This window comes from Mandrillus leucophaeus, unplaced genomic scaffold (genome assembly GCF_000951045.1).
Source record: "Mandrillus leucophaeus isolate KB7577 unplaced genomic scaffold, Mleu.le_1.0 Scaffold143, whole genome shotgun sequence".
Taxonomy (NCBI): domain Eukaryota; kingdom Metazoa; phylum Chordata; class Mammalia; order Primates; family Cercopithecidae; genus Mandrillus; species Mandrillus leucophaeus.
Genome location: NW_012101399.1, coordinates 183149 through 201805, shown reverse-complemented (window position 1 = coordinate 201805; position 18657 = coordinate 183149).

The window sequence follows — 18657 nt, the reverse complement described above, 5'->3', positions numbered from 1 at the left end:
ACGTAAGAATAAGAGACTATCCCACAAATTTAAATAAAAAATATGAACAGAGGCTATCCATGAAACTGAACATAAAACCCAGGAACTTAGGACATCTGCTTCACTTTCTTTCTGCTCTTCATGCCCTCAAGTGAGGCGACTCGCTTTTTTTGTTGTTGTTGTGTTTTGTTTTGTTTTTGAGATGGAGTCTCACTCTGTCACCCAGGCTGGAGTGCAGTGGCTGGGTCTCAGCTCACTGCAAGCTCCGCCTCCCGGGTTCACGCCATTCTCCTGCCTCAGCCTCCCGAGTAGTTGGGACTATAGGCGCCCGCCACCTCGAATTTAGTCATTTTTAATAACCAGTCCAGCATGGTTTTTTTTTTTTTCCTCTTTCTGGCTATCACATGTTAATATCCCCTGGTCATGAGTCTCCTTCCAGAACCTTGTAACCACTACAAACTTTCAAAAGTCACTATCATGAGAAAGTAAAGTCCATTCAAAAATTACAATCCGGATGTTCATACAGTCTTCTGGATGTCATTAAAGAACTAGAGTATATAAAGAGTCAGCCAAGCTAGTCACCTTCCTTACTATGGACACATATTATCACCCAGGAACCTTCTTATTACTAGCTTCAAGATGTCACTGGGCTTCCAGACCTTGATTCTTCAGAAGTAAAAAAAAAAATTGGAAGAAGAACCAATGCTGAAGTGTCTGCTCTATTAACCTCTTGCTCTTCAGTTTTGCCATCTATCTCAAGTGTACACTAATTTACTGAAATAAGACTTGCCATGTCTTCACACTGTGTGCCTCATACTTGTGTGTGTTCATGTGTTCATGTGTCTGAATACATGCATGCGTGTGCTTTTGTGTGGTATTGGTGATAATTTTGGTTTTTTTTCTTCATCACTAAAGCAGTAATTTATATAACAGCACAGTGTTCTGAAACATTTACATTTCTGTTTGCTTTGTTTTTGTATATCTAGAAAACCTAATGATTGTTTTTCAAGGCATCAGTTTCCCCAAATTAAAAAAAAATTCAATCATTAATAAAGTAGAGAACTGTTAGATACATTAAACTTTTTTTGTCTCTGTATCACTCTGCCAACTCCAATACCAAAGGTCTCTCACTAAAGTTTGGCCAAAGATCAAGGGATGTGTGCTCATTTCATCCTCAGTAATCTCTGGAAGAAGTGAATAATTGCTCCTAAGACTATAGCACTTAAAGGATGGCTATGAAATATCCATATTTATTTTTAATATCTAAGTGAAGCAACCGCAGTCTTTTTTTTTTTTTTTTTTTTTTTGTATTTCACAAGATATAGATAAATACAGACTTTTTCTTTGGTTTAGTAACATTTCTTTAGATGCTATTTTCTACTATCCCACTTAATGTACTTTTCAAAAATAAATATTATTTGGAGAAGTTTTATGTTCACAGCCAATGTGACAGAAGAGTTTCTATCTACTGTCTGTCCCCATCACCACACAGCCTCCTCCACTATCAACATCCCATACAAGAGTGGTACATTTGTTCTAATCATTGAGCCTACATGCACGTCATTATCACCCAAGTCCATAGATTACATTAGGGTTCTGTCTTGCTATTGTACTTTCTTTGTGTTTTGACAAATGTATAATAGCATGTATCCACTATTACAGTGGCATGCAGAATTGTTTCACATTCTAAAAAATCTTCTGTGCTCTCATCCCTCCCTGCCCACTAATGCTGGCAACCACTGATCTCTTTACTCTCTCCACAGTTTTAGTTTTTCCAGAATATCACATAGTTGAAATTAAACAATAGGTAGCCCTTTTAGATTGGCTTCTTTTCACCTAGAATTAATAATATGCATTTAAGTTTCCTCTATGCCTTTTCTGTTCCTGAAAGTTCGTTTCATTTTAGCACAGAAAAAAAATGTTTCTTTGCCTAGATATGCCAGTTTATTTATTATTTCACCTACTAAAGGACATCTTGTCTTGATTCATTCCAAGTTTTGACAATTGTGAATAAAGCTGCTATGAATATCTCTGTGAAGGTTTTCTGTCTATACACATTTTCAACTCATTTGGGTGAATATCAAGATATAATATTGCTGGATCAAATGATATGAGTATGTTTAGTTTTCAGAAAATTCCAACTTCTAAAGTGGAAATTTTCACTTCTAAAGAGGCTGTATTATTTTGCATTCCCACAAGCAATGACTGAGAGTTCCTGTTGCTTCTCATCTTTGTCAGAATTTGATAGTATCAATATTTTAGATTTTTGCCTTTCTAATACATGTGTAATGATATTTCATTTTTATTTCAACATGAAATTCCTTAAGGACATGATGTGGAGCATCTTTTAATATGCTAATTTGCCATCCGTATATCTTCTTTAGTGAGGTGACTGTTCAGATCTTTTGCTCAATATCCTTTTCATAAGTAGTCACACAACAAAGCTCAGCCAGCATTTATTATCAGGAGAAAAGTTGTTATCCCAGAAGTTTATACTAGCATGAATGTTATCAGTTTTTGACAAATATATTTATTGTGAATGAAAAAATGTCTTTTTAAAAGAAAATTTACAGCTGTCTTGTTCTTGGCATATTAAAATAGGGCAATAAACTCTTTGGAGTGAATATGATAATTTATGAGGAGGCAAAGATCAAGCATCTTAAGTGATAAAAAATGAGTAGTTCTTATTTTTCTGGATTATGTTCACAAAGGCAAATGTGAAGCAGAGTCAGTTTCACACTGAATTTCTTTAATAGATAAAATTTTTGGTGCAGCATTAGAAAAAAATAAAAATTAAGTTTGGGGAAAAAATATAGATTCCTGCAGACAATAAACTCATAAATAGTCAGTACTGCAGTTTTCCTATGGTGTGTAGAGATCACTGTTCAGTTTAATGCCAAAGCATAACCTTTTAAAATAATGCTTTAGCTTTATTAATGTCATTTCAATAAATGCCTAAAAAAGGCAATAATTATCTGGGTTCTGTACTGTAAGATAATGAACAGAAATGAGATAGTGCTGTTTGAATTGGGACAAAAAGAGAAAATGGTGAACAGAGCAGCCAAAAGTAGGGAAGGACTTCATGGGAATTTCTAAGGTTATAATATGGCACAATTTAGTTGATAGAACTTACTCAAAAGCTAAAATATGCATTTTATTTGAAGTGTAAGTGTAAGCTACCATTTTTTCTCCAAATGCTTAGCTCTATCAAATTTCCAGCTGAATTATAAAACCAGATATTTACCTTCAATATTTGATACACTTAGCTTCATCTTATCTGTGATTTTTAAAAATTTGATATTTTAATGTACTCATATATGTCAAATTACATATAGCATTTTATAACAAAATAGCTATGTACCTTAACATATAATGCCATAATATTCCATTTCAACTTTCTTCTTCGTAAGACTGTAATGAGAGATAGATAAAACGCTATGTTGTGTTATTTGAAAAATATTTTGGCTCTAGCTATTTTACCTTATTTTCTTATTTTAACTATGACTGTGAAGGAAATAAAAATATTTTTCCTCAAAATATATTTCATTGACATATTTTGAGATGACTGTTCAAGAACCAGCAAACAGATATAGCCCTATAAAGCTGTTTTTTGTGGAGGAGATTTACAAATGTAGAAAATCTACATTGATGCAGCCAAGCCTTCCCTTGTTCAGATTTGGAAAAGATTCATTGAGATTCTGATACCTCTAAAAGTCTAGTGAAAATATTTATTGTTGTTCTCTCTAAAAGTACTACCTGTGAGGCTTCCCATTCATAACAAAACCACTTTTACAAGCCAAGCCTCTTCTCTCTCACCCATAACACGAATTGCCATTATAACCTGATTTTGGTCATACTCTGAGCTCCTATTATTTCTGTAACTTCAAGACAGCATACAAGCTTCCACACACCATGAGGGGAGAAGTAAATTGCTCTGTGATTCCTCCCCTTTACACATTAATAATTGTTATGCTTTTTCTCCAGTAGATATTCCTTTTTCTGCCATAAATATGGGTCCTGTGAGTTAATTTTTCAACAAAACTTAAGAGAACAAAATAAAATGTTTCTCTTGGAATCTACAATGGGTCAAGTAAAAATTTATGTCAACAGTAAAATCTCTTGTTTAGGCATACTTCAGAGACATTCCTGTTTTACTTCCAGACCACAGGAATAAAGCAAATATTGAAATACAGTAAGTCACACTAATTTTTTTGGTTTCTCGGTGTATGTAAAAGTTATGTTTATACTACACTTTATTCTAAGTGTGTAATAACACTGTGTCTAAATAATGTACATACCTTAGAGAAAAAGTACTTTATTGCTAAAACATGCTAACAATCATCTGAGTCTTCACCGGGTTGTAAACTTTGCTGGTAGAGAGTCTTGCCTCAATTTTGATGGCTACAGACAAATCAGGGTGGTGGTTGTTGAAGACTGAGGTAGACTTGGCAATTTCTTAAAATAAAACAATAAAGTTTGCTACATCATTGATTCCTCCTTTCACAAATGAGTTCTCTGTAGTGTTGGATGCTGTTTGATAGCATTTTGCTTATAGTGGACCTTTTTTAAAAAATTAAAATTGGAATCAATTCTCTCAAAACCTGCTATCGCTTTATTAACTGTTTATAAAATTTTCTAAATATTTTGTTGTAATTTCAATAATATTTACAGCATCTACGTTGATTTTGTATCCTGAAACTTTGCTGAAGTTCTTTATCAGTTCTAGGAGTTTTTGGGTTAAGATTATGGGGTTTTCTAGGTATAAAATTATATACTCTGTGAGGAGAGATAGTTTGACTTCCTCTCTTCCTGGTGGATGCCTTTTATTTCTTTCTCTTTCCTGTTTAACCTGGCGAAGACTTCCAGCACTATGTTGAATAGAAGCAGTGAGAAAGAGCATTCTTGTCTTTTTCAGTTCTCAAGGGGAATGTTTCTATATTTGCCCATTCAGTGTGATGTGGACTGTGGGTTTGTCATAAATGTCTCTTATTTTTATGTATGTTTCTTCAATGTCTAGTTGACTGGGGGTTTTAAACATGAGTGAATGTAGAATTTTATCAAAAAATTTTTTGTGTCTATTGAGATGACTGTGGTTTTTGTTTTTAGTTATGTATTTATGATGAATCACATTTATTGATTTGCATATGTTGAACCATCCTTACATCCCAGGAATTAGGCCTACTTGGGTTGTGGTGAATTAGCTTTTTGATGTGCTGATGGATTGAGTTAGCTTGTATTTTATTGAGAATTTTTGAATGTATGTTCATGAGGAAAACTGGCCTGAGATATTCTTTTTGTTGTGTATCTTCCAAGTTTTAGTATCAGAATAATACTGACTTCATAGATTGAGTTAGGGAGGAGTCCTTCTGCCTCAATGTTTTGGAATAGTTTCAGTGGTAATGGTGTTCTCTTTTCTTTATATGACTGATAGAATTTGGTTGGTCCAGAGCTTTTTCTGGCTAGTAGGTTTTTTACTACTGATTCAATTTTGGAACTCATTATTGGTACGTTCAGGGTTGAATTTTCTTCTTGATTCAATTTCTGTTGTATGTTCCATGATTTTTCCATTTCTTCTAGTTTTTCCAGTTTGTGTGCATTCAGGTGTTCATAACAGCCTCTGACAGTTTTGTATGTCTGTAGGGTGGGTGATAATGTCCCCTTTGTCATTTCTGATTGCGTTCATTTGGATATTCTTTCCTTTTTTCTCTATTAGCTAGTGGTCTTTTTTTTTTTTTAATTTGACCAACTCCTGGATTTGTTGATCATTTGCAGGTCCTATCGTGCCTCAATTTCATTCAGTTCAGCTCTGATTTGGGTTCTTTTCTCTTGCTAGCTTTGGGGTTGGTTTGCTCTTATTTTTCCAGTTCCTCTGGGTGGGATGTTAAATCATTAATTTGAGATTTTTCTAACTTTTTGTTGTGTTATGTGGTGTCTTAGTTTTCATTAATTTCAAACTATTTCTTGATTACTGCCTTAATTTTGAATTTCTTCATTTTTGCCTTAATTTCATTGTTCACCCAGAAGTCATTCTGGAGCTGGTTGTTTGATTTACATGTAATTGTATGGTTTTGAGATAACGTCTTGGTATTGATTTCCTTTTTTATTGTTCTGTGATTTGAGAGTATGCCTGGTATGGTTTTTTTTTTCTTTTTGAACTTGCTGAGGACTGTTTTTATGGCAAAATTTGTGGTTGACTTTAGAGATGTGCCATGTGCAGATGAGAATAATATATATTCTGTTGTTTTGGGGCAGAGAGGTCTGTAGATGTCTATTAGAACCATTTGGTCTAGTGTCGAGTTCAGGTTCCAGACATCTTTGTTAGTTTCCTGACTCGATGATCTGCCTAATACTGACAGTGATGTGTGTAAGTCTCTCACTATTATCGTGTGAAAATCTAAGTCTCTTTGTAGGTGTTTAGAAACTTCCTTTATGAATCTGGGTGCTTCTTTGTTGGTTGCATATATATTTAGAATAGTTAGGTCTTCTTGTTGAGTTTAACCCTTTACCCTTATGTAATGCCCTTCTTTGTCTTTTTTGATTATAGTTGGTTTAAAGTCTGTTTTGTCTGACATTAGAATAGCAACCCCTGATTATTTTTTTTCCTTATTCTGTTTGCTTGGCATATTTTCTCCACCTCTTTACTTTGAGACCATACGTGTCACTGCATGTAAGATAAGTCTTTTGAAGATTGCATACAGTGGATCTTGAGTATTTATTCAATTTGCCATTTTGTGCCATTTAAGTGGGAGCATTTAACCTGTTTACATTTAAGGTTAATATTGATATGTATTGATTCGATTCTGTCATCATGTTGTTATCTGTTTGCTATGAAGACTTGATTTTGTAATTGTCTTATAGTGTCAATGTTCTATGTAATTAAATTTATTTTTGTGGTGACCAGTAATGGTCTTTTGTTACCATGCTCAACACTCCCTTAAGGACCTCTTGTAAGGCAGATTTGGTGGTAATAAATTCCCTTAGCATTTGCTTTTTTGAAATTTATTTCTCCTTCCCTTTTGAAGCTTAGTTTTGCTAAAGATGAAATTCTTGTTTGGAATTTAAGAATGCTGAAAATAGGTCCCCAGTCTCTTCTTGTTTGTAGGGTTCTACTGAAAGGTCCACTCTCAGCCTAATGGGATTTCCTTTGTAGGTGACCTGCCCCTTCTCTTTTGCTGACTTTAATAATTTTTCTTTCATGTTGACATTGGAGAATCTGATGACAATATATCTTGGGGATGGTCATCTCGTATGATACCATAGAGGGTTTCTTTGTATTTCCGATATTTGAATGAAGATCTCTAGTGAGATTGGGAAAATTTTTTTGAATAATATCCTCAATTATGTTTTTCAAGCTGCTTACTTTCTTTCCCTCTCTTTCAGGGATGTCAATAAATTGTAGATTTAGTCTCTTTACATAATCCCATGTTTCTCAGAGGTCTTCATTTGTAATTCTTTTTTCTTTATATTTATTGGACTGAGTTAATTTGAATAACTGGTCTTTGAGCTCTGAGATTCTTTCCTCAGCTTAGTCTATTCCATTGTTAATACTTCTGATCGTATTTTAAAATTCGTGTGGTGAGTTTTTCATCTACCTTAGTTCAGTTGGTTCTGTCTTAGCATGGCTATTTTGTCTCTCAGCTCTTGTATTGTTTTATTGAATTCCTTAGATTCTCTGGATTGCATTTCAACTGTCTCCTGAATCTTAATGATCTTCATTCCTATCCAGATTCTAATTTACAAGTCTGTCATTTCAGCCATTTCACCCTGTTTATGTACCATTGCTGGGACACTAGTGTAGCTGTTTGGAGATAAGATGACAGCCTGGCTTTTTGAGTTGCCAGAGTTCTTACACTGATTCTTTCTCACTTATATGGGTTGATGCTCTTTTAATTTGTGAAGTTTCTGTCACTTTGATCATTTTTTAAAAATATATTTTATATTATTTGATGCCCTTAAGGGTTTGAGTGTGGTATAACGTGGGTTCAGCTGACTCACTTCATTTCTGAAAGATTTCAGGGGCCAAAGTGTGTCCAGAATTGGTGGGTTCTTGGTCTCACTGACTTCAAGAATGAAGCCGCAGACTCTCCCGGCGAGTGTTACAGTTCTTAAAGATGGTGTGTCTGGAGTTTGTTCCTCCTTCCCGGTGGGTTCCTGGTCTCGCTGGCTTCAAGAGTGAAGCTGCAGACCTTCGCAGTGAGTGTTACAGCTCATAAAGGCAGCATGGACCCAAAGAGTGAGCAGCAGCAAGATTTACTGCAAAGAGCAAAAGAACAAACCTTCCACACTGGGAAGGAGATCCCAGTGGCTTACCACAGACTGGCTGTGGCAGCCTGCTTTTATTTATTTATCTGACCCCACCCACATCCTGCTGATTGGTCTATTTTACAGAGAGCTGATTGGTCCATTTTGGACAGAGTGCTGATTGGTGCATTTACAATCCTTGAGCTAGACACAGAGTGCTGATTGGTGCGTTTACAATCCTTGAGCTAGACACAGAGTGCTAGACAGAAAAGTTCTCCAAGTCCCCACTAGGTTAGCTAGATACAGAGTACTGATTGGTGTATTTACAAACCCTGAGCTAGACACAGAGTGCTAGACAGAAAAGTTCTCCAAGTCCCCACTAGGTTAGCTAGATACAGAGTGTTGATTGGTGCACATACAATCCTCTGGCTAGATATAAAAGTTCTCCAAGTCCCCATCTGGCTCAGGAGCCCAACTGGCTTCACCTAGTGGATCCTGAACGGGGCAGCAGGCAGAGCTGCCCGCCCCTCCTGAGCCTTGCCTGCACTCCTCAGCCCTCCAGGGTCAATGGGATCCGCACCACGGAGCAGGGGGTGGTGCCCACTGCAGCCGGGGAGCTCAGACATGGCAGGTAGCAGGTCCTGAGCCCTGCCCTGCGGGGAGGCAGCTAAACCTAGCGTGAATTTGAGTGCAGTCCAGTGGGCGGGCACTGCTGGGGGACCCAGGCAACCACAGATGCTGGCCCAGGTGCTAAGCCCCTCACTGCCCTGGGCGGCAGCACAGGCGGTCCACTCAGTGTGCAGCCCTCCGAGCCCGAGTCCAGGCCCATGCCTGCCAGAACTCGCACTGGCCTGCAGCCAGCAGCCAGGTTCCAGCCGATGCCTCTCCCTCCACACCTCCCGGCAAGCAGAGGAAGGTGGCTCCGGTCTCAGCCAGCCCAGAGAGGGGCTCCCACGGTGCTGCGGTGGGCTGAAGGCTCCTCAAGTGCCACCAGAGTGGATGCCGAGGTCAAGGAAGTGCTGAGAGTGAGGGCTGCTAGCATGTTGTCACCTCTCAAAAGGCTCAGTTCAGAATTTCTGGCCTGCCTGCTCTAATCCTGGGGGGTTGGTACCTGGCTCACTGCTTTTTTTTAGGGCCCTTCTAGGTTAAGCAGTTGCTCTGCTGGAGGGGCCTAGGTATTCCAAATCTACTGGCTACAGCACTCTTACAGGAGTTCCTGGCCAGTATGCTGATGTGGTGGCAGTGGGGTCTGCACTTACACAAGGTGCAAGCAGCAGCAGCGGCACAGCAGAGTACATGTGGGGCAGTGGGCCAGGGTGTCAGTGGAGGCAGAATGGGGTGTCCATGCATGCATGCTGGCAAAAGCAGCAGCACTGTGAGGTGTATGCATGTGTCAGTGTGGGTGGGGTATTGGTATTCCTGCAAGGACAGGTTGCTGATGGGGCTGGGGAGTCAGCAGGATACACGTGTGCTGATAAAACAATGGAGGGCTGCAGGCAAGTGCACATCAGCGAAGCAGTGGGGGGAGGCTGCAATTAGGGATGCTGTGGGTGGATGTGCACACTTGATGGGGGAATCACCTGCTGGAACTCTCTGACGATATGACATGGTCTGCCAGCAAAGGATCTATGGCAGCAGCTGCCAGAAGCATCCTGTTTGGGCATCCAAGGCTACACTGAAAGTAGGCCTGGTCAGGCAAGGACTGCAGGAGAGTCTGGCAAACAAGGGGGCATTTATATAAGATTGACTGTGTACCATGGGCAAGATAGCCCTGCTCTGTTCAGATGCAACAGTAAACAAAGTCTAATACCATCTAGAGGAGCATGATGAGCCCTAGGGGATGGGTATTCCTGGCCATGCTCACATGACAGCCATTTCTGTGCCATATCCTCTGGGCTCTAAACAGGCTACAGACCTTTCCCTGTGACCTCTTCAAAAATCACTCCCTGTCAGTTTAAATGTCTGTGGGTGTTGTGAGGCCTCCTCCAGCCAAGATTTCAGAGACCAGTGGCAAGGATTGGCCACTCCTGGACTATTTATCTCACTCCTTCCCAGCTTCCCCTGTCTTCAGCCCAGAGTCTGCATCCTTCCTCTGTCCACTGTCGATGCCTTTCTTTCAAAGATCTGTTCAGAGTGTGCCAGTCTTCTTGATGATCTGGTCTCTTGGTAGGTGATGGACTTCCTGGCTGCATTTAGTCAGCTATCTCAGCTCCCAATATCAGGCTGTTTCATCTTCAATGAAAATTTGTTATTTTCTTTAGCCTCTTCAATCAGTGATTTTAGTTAAATCTTCTAGATAACTTGCTACGGCTTCTACATCAGTACTTGCAGCTTCACATTGCACTTCTTTATTATGGATATGGCTTTTTTCCTCAAATGTCACGAACCAAGCTCTGCTAGCTTCAAACTTTTCTTCTGTGGTTTCTTTACTTTTCAGCCTTCATAGAATTAAAGAGAGTTAGGATCTTACTTTGGATTAGGTTTTGACTTAAGGGAATGTTGTGATTTTAACTTTCTCCATGTCAGCAATAAGACTGCTTCACTTTCTTATCATTTGTGTGTTCACTGGAGTGGCACTTTTAATTTCCTTTAATAACTTCTCCTTTGCATACACAACTTGACTAAGTGGTGCAAGAGGCTTACCCTTCAATCTATTTTGGCTTTTAACATGTCTTTCTACTAAGTTTTGCCATATGTATCTTTTGATTTGAAATGAGAGACATACGACTCTTCACTTGAATAATTAGTGGCCATTTTATGGTTATTAACTGGTCTAATTTTAATATTGTTGTGTCTCAGGGAATAAGAAAGCCTGAGGAAAGGGAGAGAGACAGGAATATGACTGGTCCATGGAACAGTCAACACACACACACAACATTTATTAATATAGTTTGCTTTCAAATATATGGGCATAATTCATAGTACCCCAAAACAACTGCAATAGTAACATCAAAGATCACTAACCACGGATCACCATAACAGATAATGTTGCACCTCCTTACTCCTTAGTTCAGCTAGGTTTGAGTTCTTGTCCCTCAACCAAGAAGAATAAGGCACAGGGATACTGGAGAGTGAGAAATGGGAGTAGGGTTTATTAAGCAACAGAAAAACTCTCAGCAGTGAGAGGGGAGCCATAGAGGGTTGCCAGATATGGGGCTGAGTTCTGAGTCTTTTATGTGGCAAAGTCAAAGAAGTCTTCTGTGGTTTCCACCCTAAGGAGGGGGATAACATTCCCCACCGTGGGTGTTGCATCTGCACATGCCTGGGGTTGGCTATAGCTACTTCTTGGTTATTACCCTTGAGTGCCTAAGTGAAACCCATGTCAGTGTGGGGGTGGTGGCTAAAACTACAATGCTAATATCATGTTAATGATATTATAATGATCTGGGTTAAGTCAGGGACATTTAAGTTGATTTATTGCACCTGTGCCTAGGTTGGGACAGTCCCTTCTGAGCAAACATTCTGGCATTAGAGGAATTTCTTAATCACATTTATTACAACTAACTGCAGGGCAGTGAGGGTGTGGTCCCACGGGTGTTTTTCCTCTCCCAAGACTCTCTCTCTATCTGCCTAGCCATCCTCTAACTACCTCCTCTCTCAATAATAATAATAATAATACAATTTGAAATGTTATGAGTATTACTAAAATATGACACAGAGACATGAAATGAGCATATGCTGTTGGAAAATGACACTGATAGACTTATTATCTTCAGAGTTTCCACAAATGCACTTTATAAAAAGCACTTAGCTGTAAAGCACAATTATGTGAAGCACAACAAAATGAGTTATGCCTCTACATAAAAGCTTTTTCTCTAATTTTTAATTTTAAGTTTTTTTGTTATATAATCATTTACACATATATAAGTGTTTCATATTAGAGAAGAATGCTGATTCTCATGTAATGTCTTTGTGGGTAATTTTATCCAAATTTTTTTCTTTAAAGAATTAAGAAAAAGTACCATACAAAATAACCTCTCAGAAATAATTAACATACAATTACATACATGAGCCAATACAAATGAATTGACTAGGTGAATTTCTCAATTAAAAAAAACAAAGAAACTTAATATTATAATTAAGAAGAAGAACTATAATGTGTTTATAATAATATTGTACATAATGGAAAGAAAACTGGTACAGTGTTACATTTTATCTACATTGTTATGGAAAATATAGGAAATAACATTAACATGTTCCTCTATATTTTATCAGGATATAATAGACTTTTGTAATAATGTACATTTTCCTTTATAAACCTTGCATACATTTGATTACTCCTTATCTCATTCAATCAGTCATCAAGTTTACTTGATCCTACTAGTAATACATTTTTCCCTACTTCTTTTGCCCAAGTTGCAGTCCTTACTATATGTTATCACTGGTGTAACTGCTGAAAGTGGGGTGGTAATGTACCCAATTATTATTGGAATCTATCTGTCCCTTTAGTTCTAATAGTATTTATATATTTGTGTACTTGGATGTTGGGTGCATGTGTATTTACAATTGTTTAATCATTTGCTGAATTGACTCTTGGCTCTGTAAATTTTTAACATATGACTTAATCACCTGGGTTATAGATACCTAACAACTTAAAACATATTAATAGACTAGTACTTGATTATGGCTCCCTTAAGAGACAGAGGAGATGAACACAGCTAATAGGAAAGTTACTTTGGTGGTGGTCTTGTAAGACTTTTATAACCTTGGGTAATAAGATTGATAAAAATACCATTAATGTTTAATATTAATGGTTCTTAAAAGATTATGGCAATATATAAAACTGGCTCTTGAAGATTTATTTGGTTTTGCCTGTGAAGTATCTTAGGTAAACTTTATTAACTCAATATGTAAGGAACGGACAGGGATTATCTGATATATTTTATTAAAATATATCATACATTAAAATATATGCATACTGCATGTAGTCACTTGGAAAATTGTCATTGTATTGAATTATGTCTATTTTTCAACTGCACCAGTACTGTTTTTGAAGTGTAGTACATGAATAAAAGGATACTATTTAAAATGCATGGTTGTGGTCTCTCATAGTACAGTTTTTGTTGTTTTTTGTTTTGTTTTGTTTGTTTTTGTAAATAGATGAGAAAGAAAATATGATTGGACGTCTTTCTAATTAGTCACATGAAAAACATTAGGAAAAAACTCAATCTTAAATGTAGAGAAATTTAACGTGTTAATTGCCACACTGCTCCTTAGAAAAACATAAGAATTGGTGGACGCAATGGCTCATGCCTGCAGTCCCAGTACTTGGGGAGGCTGGGGTGGGCAGATCACCTGAGGTCAGGAGTTCAAGACAAGTCTGGCCAACATGATGAAATCCCGTCTCTACTAAAAATACAAAAATTAATCAGGTGTGGTGGTGTGTGCCTGTAGTCTCAGCTACTCGGGAGGCTGAGACAGAAGAATCACTTGAACTGGCAGGCGGAAGCTTCAGTGAGCTGAGACCTCACCATTCCGGCCTGGGAGACATAATGAGACTCTGTGTCAAAAAAAAAAAAAAAAAAAAAAAAAAAAAAAAGAAAGAAAGAAAGGAAAAGAAAAAATAAAATAAAATAAAATCAAGAAAGAAGAAAAATATAAGAATTAGATTTAAAGAAAAAATTTTCAAAGAGTTTCTAAATACTATCATTCAAACCCGTGCATGACTTTACCACATGCGTTTAAGATATGACTTAGATATTTTAAAGTTTTGGTGAAGAATCAGAGTATATTGCTTATTTCACAAAACTCCAAATTCTAGGGTAAAGTGATTGACCAGATAAGATGAAGATTCATTCCGTTTTTTACCCTCAGGGGACGTATCTAGCCACTGAGAGACAAGAATCCTCAGAGGGCTAAAATGAGAAAGTTTTCTACATTTTTATACACGTTTAAAATTGTAAAATAAGTATGAGTGAATGATAAATAAACATTTTTATTTAATCAGTATTAATTTAATCTATAATTTAAATTTAATTTCATTAAATCTACTTTAATTTGTTTAGGTCAAGTTTAATAAAATTGTCATTGTTTTAATTTAATTACTATTAATCCTTAGTGATTTTTTTTAAACCATATATTCAAAAATTTGGGGAGTTATATCTAGTTTGGTAGGAATAAAAAGCCCCCTATTACCCACCTATCTAGATGCCCATGTACAGGCTATGCCTTGAGTTACCATATCCGCTGGTCACATTTTTCTGCCATATTACACTGCTTTTGTAAAGAGTTTATCATTATTATATTGAAAAAATTTTAAAAGCAAAAGTCCAACACACAATATTACAAAAAAGTTAGTGTGGCTACCACCCTGAAGTAACAAATGTTAACCTGAAGTAATTATTGCATAAGAACATATTATAAAGCAAAATAGAATTACAGATAAATTGAGATTTATTTGTTTTTTTTTTCCACAGTACAACTTCCTTTTCATAGGAAACCTCCATAATTGACATGTATTTTTCTATTTTAATTTTTATAGTCTCTCTCTCTCTCTCTCACACACACACACACACAGATATTTGTAGTTGTTTATGCATATATACATAGTTTATGGAGACATATAAATGTATGTGACATGCATTGACAAATATATGTTTGCTAGGTACATTTATGCATATGTTCTATGAATACACATATGTATATCTGCAACCATAAATAATTGTCAGACTTTAGTTTCTAAAATTATATAAATTATATCAAACTGTGTACATTATTTCTCAACTTACCTTTTGTTTTGGAAATCTATGTAGGTTTATACATAAAGATCTAGCTAATTGTTTTTAATTGTCACATAATATTTTGCCACATTATTTTTCAATAATTAATTTTTTAATTCCTTATTAATGGAGATTTACATTAGTCACAATTTTTAAATTCTTACAGACAATAATTCAGGTTTTTGCATATGTTTCCTGAAAAAGAGCATACATTTCTGTTTCATAGTCTTCAGTTTCTTCAGTACATTTTATAAATTATTCCATAAATTATAAATCCAGCTCACCCATTATGATACTTTTGAGCTTCTTTCCTTGTTAGACCCTTGGAATGCTGTCATGCAGAAAGAGGTAGGAGATTTGTAAAATTTCTCTAAGTCTTACTAGCCCGAGATAAAGGAATTAAGAGAATAGTACAATTTTTGTTTTTCCAATTTAATGACCAAGTTATATCATTTTCTCTGATGGTAAGTGTGAGAAACACATTGACCTATCTGAACCCAAAGAATGGACTTGGAGACATGAAGAACGGTGGAAGTGAGACTTTTAATGGTGGTCTTGTAAGACTGGGTGTAGGCATGCACACCTGGGGCAGTTACAACAGGTAATTTATCTCCTACATGCAAGTCCCTCCCCCCGTTCCTTATTGGTTGAGTGTATGGGGTTACAATCTTCCCCGACATCACCTAAGTTTTATTATCCCCCTTATAAGGTTATACCCTAGTCCCTTTCCCCCCTTAAGTTTTTATTTCCCAATAACAAAACTTACTTCCCTTTTATGGGCTGACCCCTCCTCTACATTAGGTTCACCTTTCATAACTTTCTAGATGCACAAGCCATGCAATTTGTCACATCTGCAGGCTGGATGCCAGCACTTAGATTTATCATACTTTGAAAATGGACTATTTAAAATGTTTTCTTACAAATTCCCTCCTCTTTTCTATTTACTTCCTTTGGTCTAATTTTCATCTAAACCCTTTTGGTCTTTGAATTGCTCTCGAAGTATTTTACTTTCTTTTTCATAGAAGAGTGAATTTAATTAGGTTTCTAATAGCAGCAGGTTATTTTGCTGGTAAATTATGGGCATTTTTTTATTAATAGCTGTTTCAATTAATCTCTGTGCTAGCCACCTCACACAAGGGATAATACCACATCCCCCTGATGTTATGACTCCTGCCACCATTATGAGGGATATAAGGATTGAAGCTATTATGTCTTTTCATTTTCCAAACTAACCTTTTAGCCAACCCGTAAATGGGTCATCAATTCCAGCATTTTCTGCCAGTTCGTTGGCTAGAGTTGTAAGTCCTTGTAATGTTTTTGTGATGGTCCCATCTGAAGCAGTATAGCTGGGAGTGAAAGTACACCATTTTCCACCCAGCATAACACATATGCCTCCTTTTTCTGCTAGTATTATGTCTGGCACAAGCCTGTTTTCCCAGGCCTTTTGGCTGGTGGCATCTAACTGACTAGCCACCTTTTCCAGGGAATCCTGAGTATAATTGATGAATCTCTGTCAATTATAATAGATATAGTAAATGCAATCCACATGCTATTAATAGCTAACCACCAGAAGCGTGCTGACTCAAACCCAGCAGCTGTTTGGTTACAGGCCTTAAATTAATTAGGCACTCCCTTAGGAACTCCTATTGAGTCAACATATATATTGGAATCAAAAGAATTTGTCAAATCTCTTTGGTTTTTATGTCCATGTCTATTTTCATGTATCTTATGGAATGTCAGGGTGAAGGGAATGGCCAATTGGAGTAAAGCCCAAGTCCCAGTCCAGTTGAATGGCAACAAGTTATGAAGTTTCTTTTCCCACAGTACCACCAGATATCAGCCTGGGGTATATGGAGAGCAGAGTAATTGCCATTGTCTGACTCACTAGTGATGTTTAGGATGTGGGTACAAGTCAAGAGTTCTCCCACTGGCTTATTGAACTCTGCCCCCTGCTTAGAGAGGCAAGAGGAGTGGTTCATATTCCCTATGGAGAACAAGGGCATTGCTCTGTGATCTGACCTCTGCAATGCAGGAAAGAGCAATGACAGACGCTTACAAGTCTCATTTCCCTATGAATCCTTGTCCTGGTATAGAGCCAATATGTAAGGCATTCTTCAGAATTGATATCCCATCCTAGGGGAAATGAAACCATCTGTGCCAAGGTTGTCCCCAGCACACATGTAACAGTTACTCTTGCTGGGGGCTTGTACCAAAAATTTGACCCATTCAACCCAGGCACTCACATCTCTGTACCCTTTCTCAATTTCTAAGGGTTGCCTTAAATCCTTTACCTCAATTGTTTCTACTCTTTAAGGGTCATTATTTGGTGGACTAAAGCATTTTTTAGGGTGTGGAGTTAGAGTAGTCCCAGGAAAATGGGAGGTTGAGTTCTTGATTCTTTGAGAACAAATTACCCTGGGGGCAAGTGGAGGGGTCTTTCCCTGTGATATCTGCCCCTAAGCCATATACCCAAGATGCTACTTTTGGTTCTTGGTCTAGAACGGCTAGATAGTCAATGGCAATGAGTATAGGACTCCATTCTAAATTCTAGCAGTTATTTGGTGGGGACCCCTTGGACAGATGTAGTGTATTCTTCAAGGATCTCCAGCTTGGAGTTACCCACCCCATGTTTACTGTCCAAACCTGAAGTTGGGTAGTCCACCATACATCATCTCAGCTGGGGCAGGGTGATGCCCTACTGTAACTTGTATCTGATTCAGAGCAAAGATACTTATCTACCTGTGAGAGCTGCCTTTGATTTTCTAAATTCTCACAACGTAAGACCTGGCAAGCATCACATCTTATAATCTGGGCTGCTACCATCTTGGTTACATTAATTACCAATCTGATTGCTTAGGGAGGAGACCCCGCCAGTTTCCATTTTGACCTTCTGTTCTTCGTATGGTAGCCCATCCTAGCCATATTAACTTCTGGAAGTGGGACCAGCCCATGTTTTCTTTTTAGATTTTTCTCAGAATTAACATTAAGAGTTCCTTAGGTGACTCGTGCACTTTCCATTGGTCTTTTTCCCTCCCTCCTGGGGTCTCTTTTATCTGTCTCTTGGCTCTAATACAGTGAATCCATCCCTGTTCAGCTATTTGGATGGCCATCTCAGTGGTGGAGCTTGGGTGGAGCTCATCCTCTTTCTAAGTCTTAATCAGCACCAAGTCACCAGGCTGGAAATGGTGAACTGTGAATTGAAGAGGCAGAGTTTGAGTCAGAAGTCTTTTTAATCTAACGGATAATAGGGTCGAGGACATGACAAGTATATAGTTTCTTAAGAAATGATCCTTCGTTTCCATAGTAAGGAGGTTTGTAGCTCTGCCCAAATATGAGAGCCCACATAATAACTCATAGGGGGACAATCCCAAGTCTTTTCTTAATGCTGCCCTTGTCCAAAGGGGTGCTATTGGCAGAAATTTGGCCCAAGGCATTTTAGTTTCTAAGATTAGTTTGGTGATGTGCTTTTTGAAAATGATTCATTCTTTCTATGTCTCCAGAGGAAGGAGGATTCCAAAGCGTGTGATAATAGCATCTAATTTGTAAATCTTCCATAATTCCCCTTAACACCCTTGAGATAAAGTGGCTCCCATTATCTGAGTCAATATTTTCCACCAGGTCAAATCTAGGTACATTCTGTTTTAATATTATTTTTACCACCTTCCCAGTGGTGGCTCTTGGAAGGGGAAAGGCTTCTACCCAGTCAGAGAGGTTATCT